The sequence below is a fragment of the Argopecten irradians genome, chromosome 14 (genome assembly GCF_041381155.1).
Source record: "Argopecten irradians isolate NY chromosome 14, Ai_NY, whole genome shotgun sequence".
Classification (NCBI taxonomy): domain Eukaryota; kingdom Metazoa; phylum Mollusca; class Bivalvia; order Pectinida; family Pectinidae; genus Argopecten; species Argopecten irradians.
Window position 1 is genome coordinate 16,556,867 of NC_091147.1, and position 10,023 is coordinate 16,566,889.

The window sequence follows — 10,023 nt, forward strand, 5'->3', positions numbered from 1 at the left end:
TCAAAAGCTAAATAAATAATTTTTATATGCATATTGGTGTTAATTAAACACATATAAACACGATTATACATTAGTTATTGTTCAAATGATGGATATGTTTTATGCTCTATCGGCGGCGGAGCATCTTTAATTGGTGTAATGGTGTAATAAATTAACGAAGATGCAATATATAGTAAACCCAAAAAATTGTTTAATTTGGTTGTTATGTTGGATTTTTTTTTATTTACGTTCTATTAACATCCATGGTCACTAAAGGACCGCCTCTTGTGTGTGTATTGTGTTGCGATGTGTGATTGTCTGTACGTTTTGGGAGGCTGCGGTATATGCTTGCTGTTTCTCTTTGTAATAGTGGAACCTATTGCTTATATTTATATTTACATCTGTATAGTGCTATCACGCCGAAGCGAACCACCAAATAACACACACACACCACCCTAGTAAAAAGATTTACAGTACTTCTGTCTATCAAATAATTCGAATACTACAGTTATACGTATCCTCTTTTCAAGTGAATCTGTTGTATAAAAAAAAATGTCGATAAAGGTCTCTTGAAGCAAAAACCTCCAAATTATCTCCACTGACTTTTAGCGAGAAACATGCCACCTTACCTTAGATCTACTCGATATGGAGTTTTGTCTTCCTCTTCGGTGGGTTTGGTAGCACTGGAGTGGATATCGCTCTCTGGAATGTAAATGTCCCAAATATGGTAAGATAATTGACATAATAGAGTTTAATTAAAACATATAGGTGTAAATAGGTAAGGCGAATATAGGCCCATTTCGTTCTAAAGATGACTGTTTTCAAAATCCAAAAATGGATATCAAAATATGAAGGTTCTGAATTTATATATTTCACATGTGATATCTAAATGATCTTATTTGGGAAAAAGTAATTTATTGATTGTAGCAAATAGTTCATTATATGACAGAATAGCATCATCTTGCGACTTGTGACTTTTGTTGGGGTTTTCCCGTATTAAAATCCACTTTTATTATAGAAAGCATTAAATGGCTAACATTTATTATGGCTCATTTTATGCAGCGTAGTAAAACAAAATTTTAATCCTATATACAAAAAGTGGTTCTCCGATGCGCTCTTGCTGAAAAATGAGAAAAAACGTCAGTGATAAAATAATTTAATTCAATATCATACAGAATTATTGTAAGAACAAGCCGAAGTATCAAGTTCGTGTAGCTCAGATGGTTGAGACGTGGCACCTTGTGCTGAAGTTTGGTTTTCGAATCACTAAATGGTCCGATTTTTTTATGTTTTAACAAGCAACATAGATCCTTTATTTTGTCATAACAAATAGTTTAATTTAATTGTGACATCCATAAATCACAAATAAAGATAATGAAAACAAGTAATTGGAAAAAATGTCCTCATCTATACACTTTAAATTTCAGATCTCGTGTAAATTGTATACATTGTGTGATGTCAACCATAGTACATGAAGTGAAAGAGTCAGCATGGTTAGTAATTATAATTGATACAATTAAATTTTGCAGCGATCACATCTACTACAATGAATAAAGTCGTCGTTTATTATGCGAATGATGATATAGACTACTAGTGACAATTTATTTTAGACGTGAGCGACCCATAATACGTCATGATATGGCATTTTACCTGTAACAGCTGTGTAGTGTATTTTTAGCTTGAGCAAGAGCTATGCGCGGCCTAGGTTGTGACTGGCGGAAAGTGACTATGCCACAAATTTGAACCAGAAACGTTTGACAAATTACACTAAAACTATTTTATGATGGTGAATCTGATATCAACATAACTGGTCCTGAAAACATGCAATCAATTCGAAGGAAAGACAAATGAAAAAAGTCTGATAAAAGATAGAAACTGATCAATCAACTTAATATGTAATCGAAAGTATTTTAATTACGTTTTGTAAAATAATTGATTTTAATCGGTTACAGGTAAATTGTACCTCTAATCGGTTATTGATTAAATACATTTTGGAGTAATTGTGCTTATATCTGGTAAAATTTAGGTATTTAATACCTATGATTTAACGTATTGAATAATAATGTTAAGTATGTGTATGTGTTGCAATCAAATGAAGGCAATCGAATATGTATTGCCTTATTACAAGGAAAGCCGGAAATGTAGCGGGATCTCCGAGCACTGGCAGGTGCTCTACCGATGGAGTTGTCTGGTCACCAATGATCGATCCTGACCAATTCTGGTATAATACATATTTCTGTAAAATATGAAAAAAAAAACAAAAAAAGTAAAATTAATAAGTAATCATTATTTATCATAAATCAATCATTGCATTTTGTGGTATGATACGTATCTAGGCTTCCGTGACTAATAGTAATCAGTGACCTACTTTGTTTCAGTCTATAGCAGGTATGCAGACCAGGTATTGTTTTTGTACTTTTGATGGACTGTTTATTGATTTGTATTACAGACTACATAACAGTAGATTTCTCCCATTTCAGAGTACACAGGAGTTTAATGTAGTCATTGATTACTGGGAAATCCACAAGGGAAATAATTCCATATCACAAACAATTATATAAAAACATAGGAATTGTCAAATTATCTAAATTGCTGTTTGAAATCATTAAAACAGGACATTGTTTTGATAATATGTTAATTATTTATAAAACTTACATAAATTTGTTTATGGATATCGTGACATTACAGACTAGAAATGCCGATGTCGTGAACAAGACATATAAAATGGAGCGTGCTAGTAAAACAGATTGTTTACCGTACGGCGTCAGGCTATCCGATTTTACACTGCAATTGACGGGCACATAAAGACTTTGATAAATTGGTTGATACAAAATGTTGTACTCGTTTATAATTAACGTGGATCTGTTCCACCTGCTACAGAAATATTTCAAAATGACATTGAACTTTGTCCTGAAAATGTAACGTAAACGTAACTAAACAATCTAACTATAGCTTTTGATGAAGTCATACGTACACTCACTAGTACAAATGTATAACACTCACTTTTTACAACAAAAAGACCCGATATATTCTACGAAGTTCTTTGTTAGAAATTACAAATGTTTCACAGCATTTCATTTCTTATCATAGTAAAATTACACTCTGAATTAAATTTAACCAATATTTTTTTTCGAATGCGTTCTAATATTTTCCTCGTTACTCTTATATATGCTGGTCTTACGAATGGATTCTTTATTATTTTTGACCAACAAACAAAACACATAACAATTGATCGGTTTGCTTTAAATGTTGTCTGCATACATATTGTTGAAAATAACGAAAATACATAGGAAATATCTTACAATACCAAATCAGCAGTTTTCAACACTCCCTATCTCGGCTTTCACAAGAATCGGAAGATACTAAACATGTGAATTCATGCAATATTACTATGAATATGTACACATATACATTTCACTTTCCTAAGTTTATCTGTGCAAAAGTATACTTTGGTATGCGAAGCAAATACATGTATAGCGTCGAAAGCTCCGCTTCAGGAATTTAAGATTTTTCATACTCATTAATTAAGAAGAGCTTTTACTATTCTATTCATCACCAAAATTACCAACATTTTAAGAATTACAATATTTACAATGCCCAAGTGATCATTTTACAAGTACAAATAAGATTTGAAAGTGATTTTCGGCGGTACAGCCAAATATCATGATATTTACATCTACAGTGCAATGAAATGAGTTCAGGAGGAAAAACTGATCAATTACAAGACTGCAGATAATTTCAGATTTTAGGAAAGATTACAGAGAAAGCGATGCCCAACTTCAAAGTCACACAGTCAATCACAGTATACCGTTAGTCAATTCTGTTGATGTACAGCAAAGGACAAAACTACTTCTCTCATCTGTTATCGCTCACAGAGCCTTCAGTTTTGATATGACATGGTTAAGCTGTGGACAATAACGACAATGACAGTAACCCATGGAGTATCGTGGATGGCGTAGTCGTTGACATCACCGTGTTTGTTTGTTTGACTACCATTTTAGTATTTGAAGTACCGCCCTTATTAAAAGACTAGTGTGATGAGTCATCGCTTGGTCCAACAAGCAATGTATCAAGCTGTAGCGAGTACGCTTGACAGTATTGGAGACACGAACACAATGTCCATTATTAACAAGAGGCCTTACGGGAAAGAACTGTCATCCAATTATAATTTGGTGTTTGTTTTTATAGGTAAAGGGAGATAATCAACATGCAGTCGACTAGATTAAACATGCATGAATAGAGGATCTTAGGCCAAAACAACGTCTGTTTAGGGTTATATTGGCAAAGAAATAGGGTCGGTTGGTAAGGATTATTTTTTATATATTTAAATTTATTTTGTCAAATTCAGATGCGAGCTGTTTCAAAACAGATATTTGGTTCCTATTTATCAACAAAATGATTAAACATTATTGTCTTTCACTCTTGACTCTTTATTTAACAATGAAAAAATGGAGATTTGACTAAGAAAGAAGGTATTAACAGCTCAGATTGACCTAGAATAAAACTATTAATAGGAGTATCCTTTTAGGTTCAGTAAAAAATAAGGTTCGGTCGAATAACCCTAAACAGACATTGTTGGCCTTACATGAGTGGTTATGTAGTATGAAATCTATGAAACAAGTTCATTAATTTAATATGCCACGTATCAAATTATTTAACGAGTTTGATAAATTTCATATTACATAGTCACGAGTGTAAGATTATATTTATCACATAACTTTTATTATAGAAATTTAAGTGAAACTTTTTAATTTTGTCTCTATAAAACAGTAGAAATCCGGCTTGGATGTGAAGTTAAACAATCAAGTAACGTCATAAAAAGATTATGACGTCAAAACTACCTCTGACGTCACAATAGTATTATAACACATGTGTCGTGCCGTACGATATTTATGACATGGTCGTATGGAATGGCTAGACGGGCCAGTTACGTGATAAATACTAAGAAACTGAAGAAGTTGTTAGATTCTAAAAAAAACACATGTATTTTACCAATATAAACTTGAAAGAGTGCTCCATTTTTAATAATTTAGGCCGGTGTAACTTGAGAGGTAGTTTAATGTTTTCACCTACATGTATTTGAACCATGTGATCTTGAATTAAGGCCAATGTCGTTCATTTAAACAAACTTGGTAACCTTCATGCCAGCATGCTACGGCGCCAATAGCAGGTACATTTGTATCTTAAACTTATTAGTTATTTTTAAGAAGTTATTTAAATTTTTTAGACTTTTTAGCACCTGTGACTTGAATGAAAGTTCATTCACTTGAGCAAACGTTGTTGCTCTTGCTATAGGTCGGACATGAGTACCTGCGTACCATGAGCCTTTCATAGTCGTCGCTCGGCGACAGAAGAAACACGATAGCTGTACCTGGTCCTGAAACAGTCAGAGGTTAAAATAAATGATGCATGACCGTACTTATATCAGCGTAAACGTTTCGGTGAATTATACTTGTCTATGTGACTTTGTTCCGTGCTTGTTTATGTATAGCGCCTGAATAATGATGGACATAACAGTTATAGCATTGCCTGAATTGTGTATAGGTTCGCCGTTAGTCGAATTACGCTGATTGGGGACAAATGCGATCGACTGATTCAAGGATGGTATGCATCAATAATCATACCATTAATTATACATTACATAACATTATTTTGCATTTCAATCATTATAGCAGAGTTATTGCAGGTGTATAGCGTTAAAGCATGGCTACTGATAGACGCCTCGCTTTTTCTAACAGAATGATTTGGTTTATTCTCATATATTTTCAGGGGATTGTCTTCGCGGATAGTCCAGGTAAGTGAAGCACAAGATGTTATCATTGTCTTTCACCAATATCATTCATTGTGTTTTTGTTTCCATTTATTACCAGCAGTGATATAGGTAGATACACGGAATAGCTATATTTGGTGTAACCATTGTCATCATTCAGCATTGATGCATCCAGATGGATTTAAAGAAAATCCACTCTCCAAATCCTTAGAAACAATGAATAGTCACCATTTTCCTATATGGAGTTGTGCAATTTCCCTAGGGAATTGGAACCCTCTTCTCATCTCCATGATACTTTTCTGGGAATTGTTTGGAAAAGAATGTATTAAAGTTATATGTGCCGTAATATTCACACTCACGAATCAAGAAGAGCTTTTAATAGGTTATTCATCACCAAAACTTAGCAACATTTTGAGAATTACAATACTTGTAATGTATAGGTTATTATTTTACAAGCTAAAATGATTTTTTGGCAGTACTGCTAAAAAGTATTATATTTATATTTGCAGTGGAGTTATGTTGAGCTGCACACCATTATACAAACATTGTTTTTTAAATGATATGAGGATAAATGAAAATGATATAATGATTACACCAAATAAAACAATGAGAGGTGTAAATCAAATATATATGTCACCGAAGCTAATAATGATGAAATCGATTGATAGATTGATAAAATGAAATAATACCATGACAAATGAAATTGAAATAATGATAGAAGCGAATGACATATTAGTCAAATAAAATATTGTGGTGTACACATTCATGTCGTATATTTACAGTGTTATTTGTAATTGTAAAGTAATTTCTACGGGTGTATTTCCATCTAAACATACATAGGCATAATATCAAGATATTTATAGTACTTAACTTTGGTGTTGTAACTAATGTTTATAAAGCATCATACATTTATACAATGTTCATTTGAATGGGTTTCACAGCTTCATTCATCAAACCTGGTGATTTCAAAGGATTGCTAAAGAAATAATAATATGATAGAATTTTCCCCAAGTAACGGCACATATAACTTGTGAAACGAAAATATTATACTGGGAAAATGTGAAAGTTTCCTAAACCATGTATATTTTAAATCGTGAAAATTATAATAGATATTATAATAGTTCATTGTGTAAAGAAAATCATTTTATTTACTAAATTCGAATTTACTGAAAGAAAGTGTGAATATTTTACCGAAAGATGTGAATATTTTATTGCAGTATGACTATGCGAATACACTGTACAATAGTTCTTTAATACATAAATGCAATGTGTTATGTGAATAATTTACTGTATGATGTGAAGGTTTTTTTTAAACGCTTAACTGTAAATTAAGAGAGCTTTATTGTGAAATGTTGAATGTGCAGGAATTCGAGTGTATCCAGCCTTTCAACTGTTGAACTTTAGGCTGTTTCATTTTTTTATGTTTTGTTTGTTTTCTAATTATGTGGTCGATTAAACTTCAGTTTCCTACGCAGATTTTTTCGTGGTTGGGCTATTTCGAGTATCTGTGTACCTGTATTTTATGTTAACATTTGCTACACTTTAAATAATTTATAGTCTTATTGAAGGTTTTCAGAACATTAAATGTCTCATATGTTACATAAATACAACGATCCACTATTGAATATTTCGCGATTCCAGGCAGTTAAAACCAATGAAAATATTGGACCAAATATTTGTTATTTAGCTGCAATATTGAATGATATACTTATAAACGTTTTGTAATTACGTTCGGTTAATTAGTACACCAAAGTGCATGATATAATACTTATATATATGGTGTACTAAAATAGAATATTTGATATTTTGGTAGATTGATGAAAAAGTAATTAAAGAAAGAAATTAGTTTGTTGGGCGTTGTGTTTGTAATGCAGTTAACCTGTATTCTGCCCACATAGTTTCATAGCGGACACTAAGATATTAACAAGTTCATTTGGAACATCTCGATTTTTTCTACCTAGGGTTCAAGTTGACTTTATTTTGTCATACATTATGTTATAATTCAATCTTACATGTAAAGAGTATTTTCACTGGTTTATAGGTGCCATAAGTGGACGAAATGGTTAGTTTTCCTTCAAATATCTATTGAACACAATAAAATTTGATGAATCAAGTTGTGAAAATCATTGAAATGGACAGACGAACATGTATGATGACTTTTAAACATTAATTACAAAACATAACTTAAGCACAAGGTCTTTTTCATGCCTTATGCATGTTTACATGAAAACGTACCTGTAGAAGTCACTTTAAAATTACTAATAGCACTGTAAAATGTGAAATGAAATTGTAGAGCACACCCTGGCTTCATGGTCTGATCGTATACACACATTTCACTGCACTGTAAACGTTAATATGATGATTTTGGGAATACTGCCAAAATTCATTTGGAACTCTTATTTGTATTTTCTTATTTAAATTAAAACAAATGCATTGTAAGTATTGTAATTATCAAAATATCGGAAACTTTTGGTGGTAACATAGTATAAGCTCTTCTTGATTCATCAGTATGAAAATCACAGCACACGTACACTGTAACCTTAACAGCCCAAAAATGGAAAAACAATTTTGATTGGTTGATACAACGGCAAAATACTTTCACAGAAAGACATCCTTCAGTAAATTTGGAATTTTGAGGAGAGAATCTATAGATTAAATTATAATGATTGACTTGAATGCATTTTTGTGTAGATATAACACTTCGCGTTTTATTCAGAGTACACTCAAGATTGTGTATTATAACTCCATACACAACCATAACACAAAACACTATAGTCTAAATAAACCGTTCTTACTTAAACATTAAACATTTACTAATTTTGGGGCCCCTATTCTCTAACAAATCAATGTTTAAAGACAAACGGTGACATTATGATATCATATACGATATGAGATGATAAAACAAATTTAAGTAAACTAAAATGCTCGTATAATTGCAAGTGGCAGGTGGTATTTTACAACTTTTTTACGTAGAGAAATGTTCGCGGATAATTCCTCTCTGATAGTTATATGAGCAGAGAAACGTTCGCAGATAATTCCTCGATGATAGTTATCTGAGGAGAAAATTGTTTGCAGATAATTCCTCTTTGATAGATATTTGAGCAGAGAAATGTTCGCGGATAATTCCTCTTTGATAGTTATTTAAGGAGAGAAATGTTCGCAGATAATTCCTCTTTGACAGTTATTTGAGGAGAGAAATGTTCGCAGATAATTCCTCTTTAATAGATATTTAAGGAGAGAAATGTTCGCGGATAATTCCTCTTTGATAGTTATTTGAGGAGAGAAATGTTCTCGGATTCCTCTTTTATACTTATTCGAAGAAAGGAATATTCGCAAATTCATCTTTATCAGTTATTCGAGGAGACAAATGGCATGAATTACTCTTTGATAGTTATTCCAGGAGAGAAATATTCGCAAGTTCCTCTTTGATAGCTATTCGAGGACAGAAATATATTCGCGCAATTGTCGATTTCTCATTAGCATAAAAGCTTTGAGGCTAACTTTCTTGTCGTTATTTCATTTTATAAACTTAATCGCAAATATAGCTTAATTTAATGTCCGCCAATAAAACATCTGTATGGTATACATAAAAAGGTTTTGTTTTCTGCAAACTTAAATACACTGTACTTATACATTGTATGTTAATAGGTACAGAGACAAGCAGAATCACGACATCACAGACGGATATGTCTACATCACAGACAGATGTGTCTACATCACGGACAGATGTGTCTACCTTAGTGACAGATGTGTCTACATCAGTTACAGATATGCCTACATCAGTGACAGATGTGTCTACATCAGTGACAGATGTGTCTACATCAGTGACAGATATATCTTCATCAGTGACAGATGTGTCTACATCACGGACAGATGTGTCTACTTTAGTGACAGATGTGTCTACATCACAGACGGATATGTCAACATCACGGACAGGTGTGTCTGCATCAGTGACAGATGTGTCTACATCAAAGACGGATATGTATACATCACGCACAGATGTGTCTACATCAGTGACAGATGTGTCTACATCAGTGACAGATGTGTCTACATCAGTGACAGATATGTCTACATCACGGACAGATGTGTCTACATCAGTGACAGATAAGTCTACATCAGTGACAGATGTGTCTACATCAGTGACAGATGTGTCTACATCAGTGACAGATGTGTCTACATCAGTGGCAGATGTGTCTACATCAGTGACAGATGTGTCTACATCAGTGACAGATGTGTCTACATCAGTGACAGATGTGTCTACATCAATGACAGAT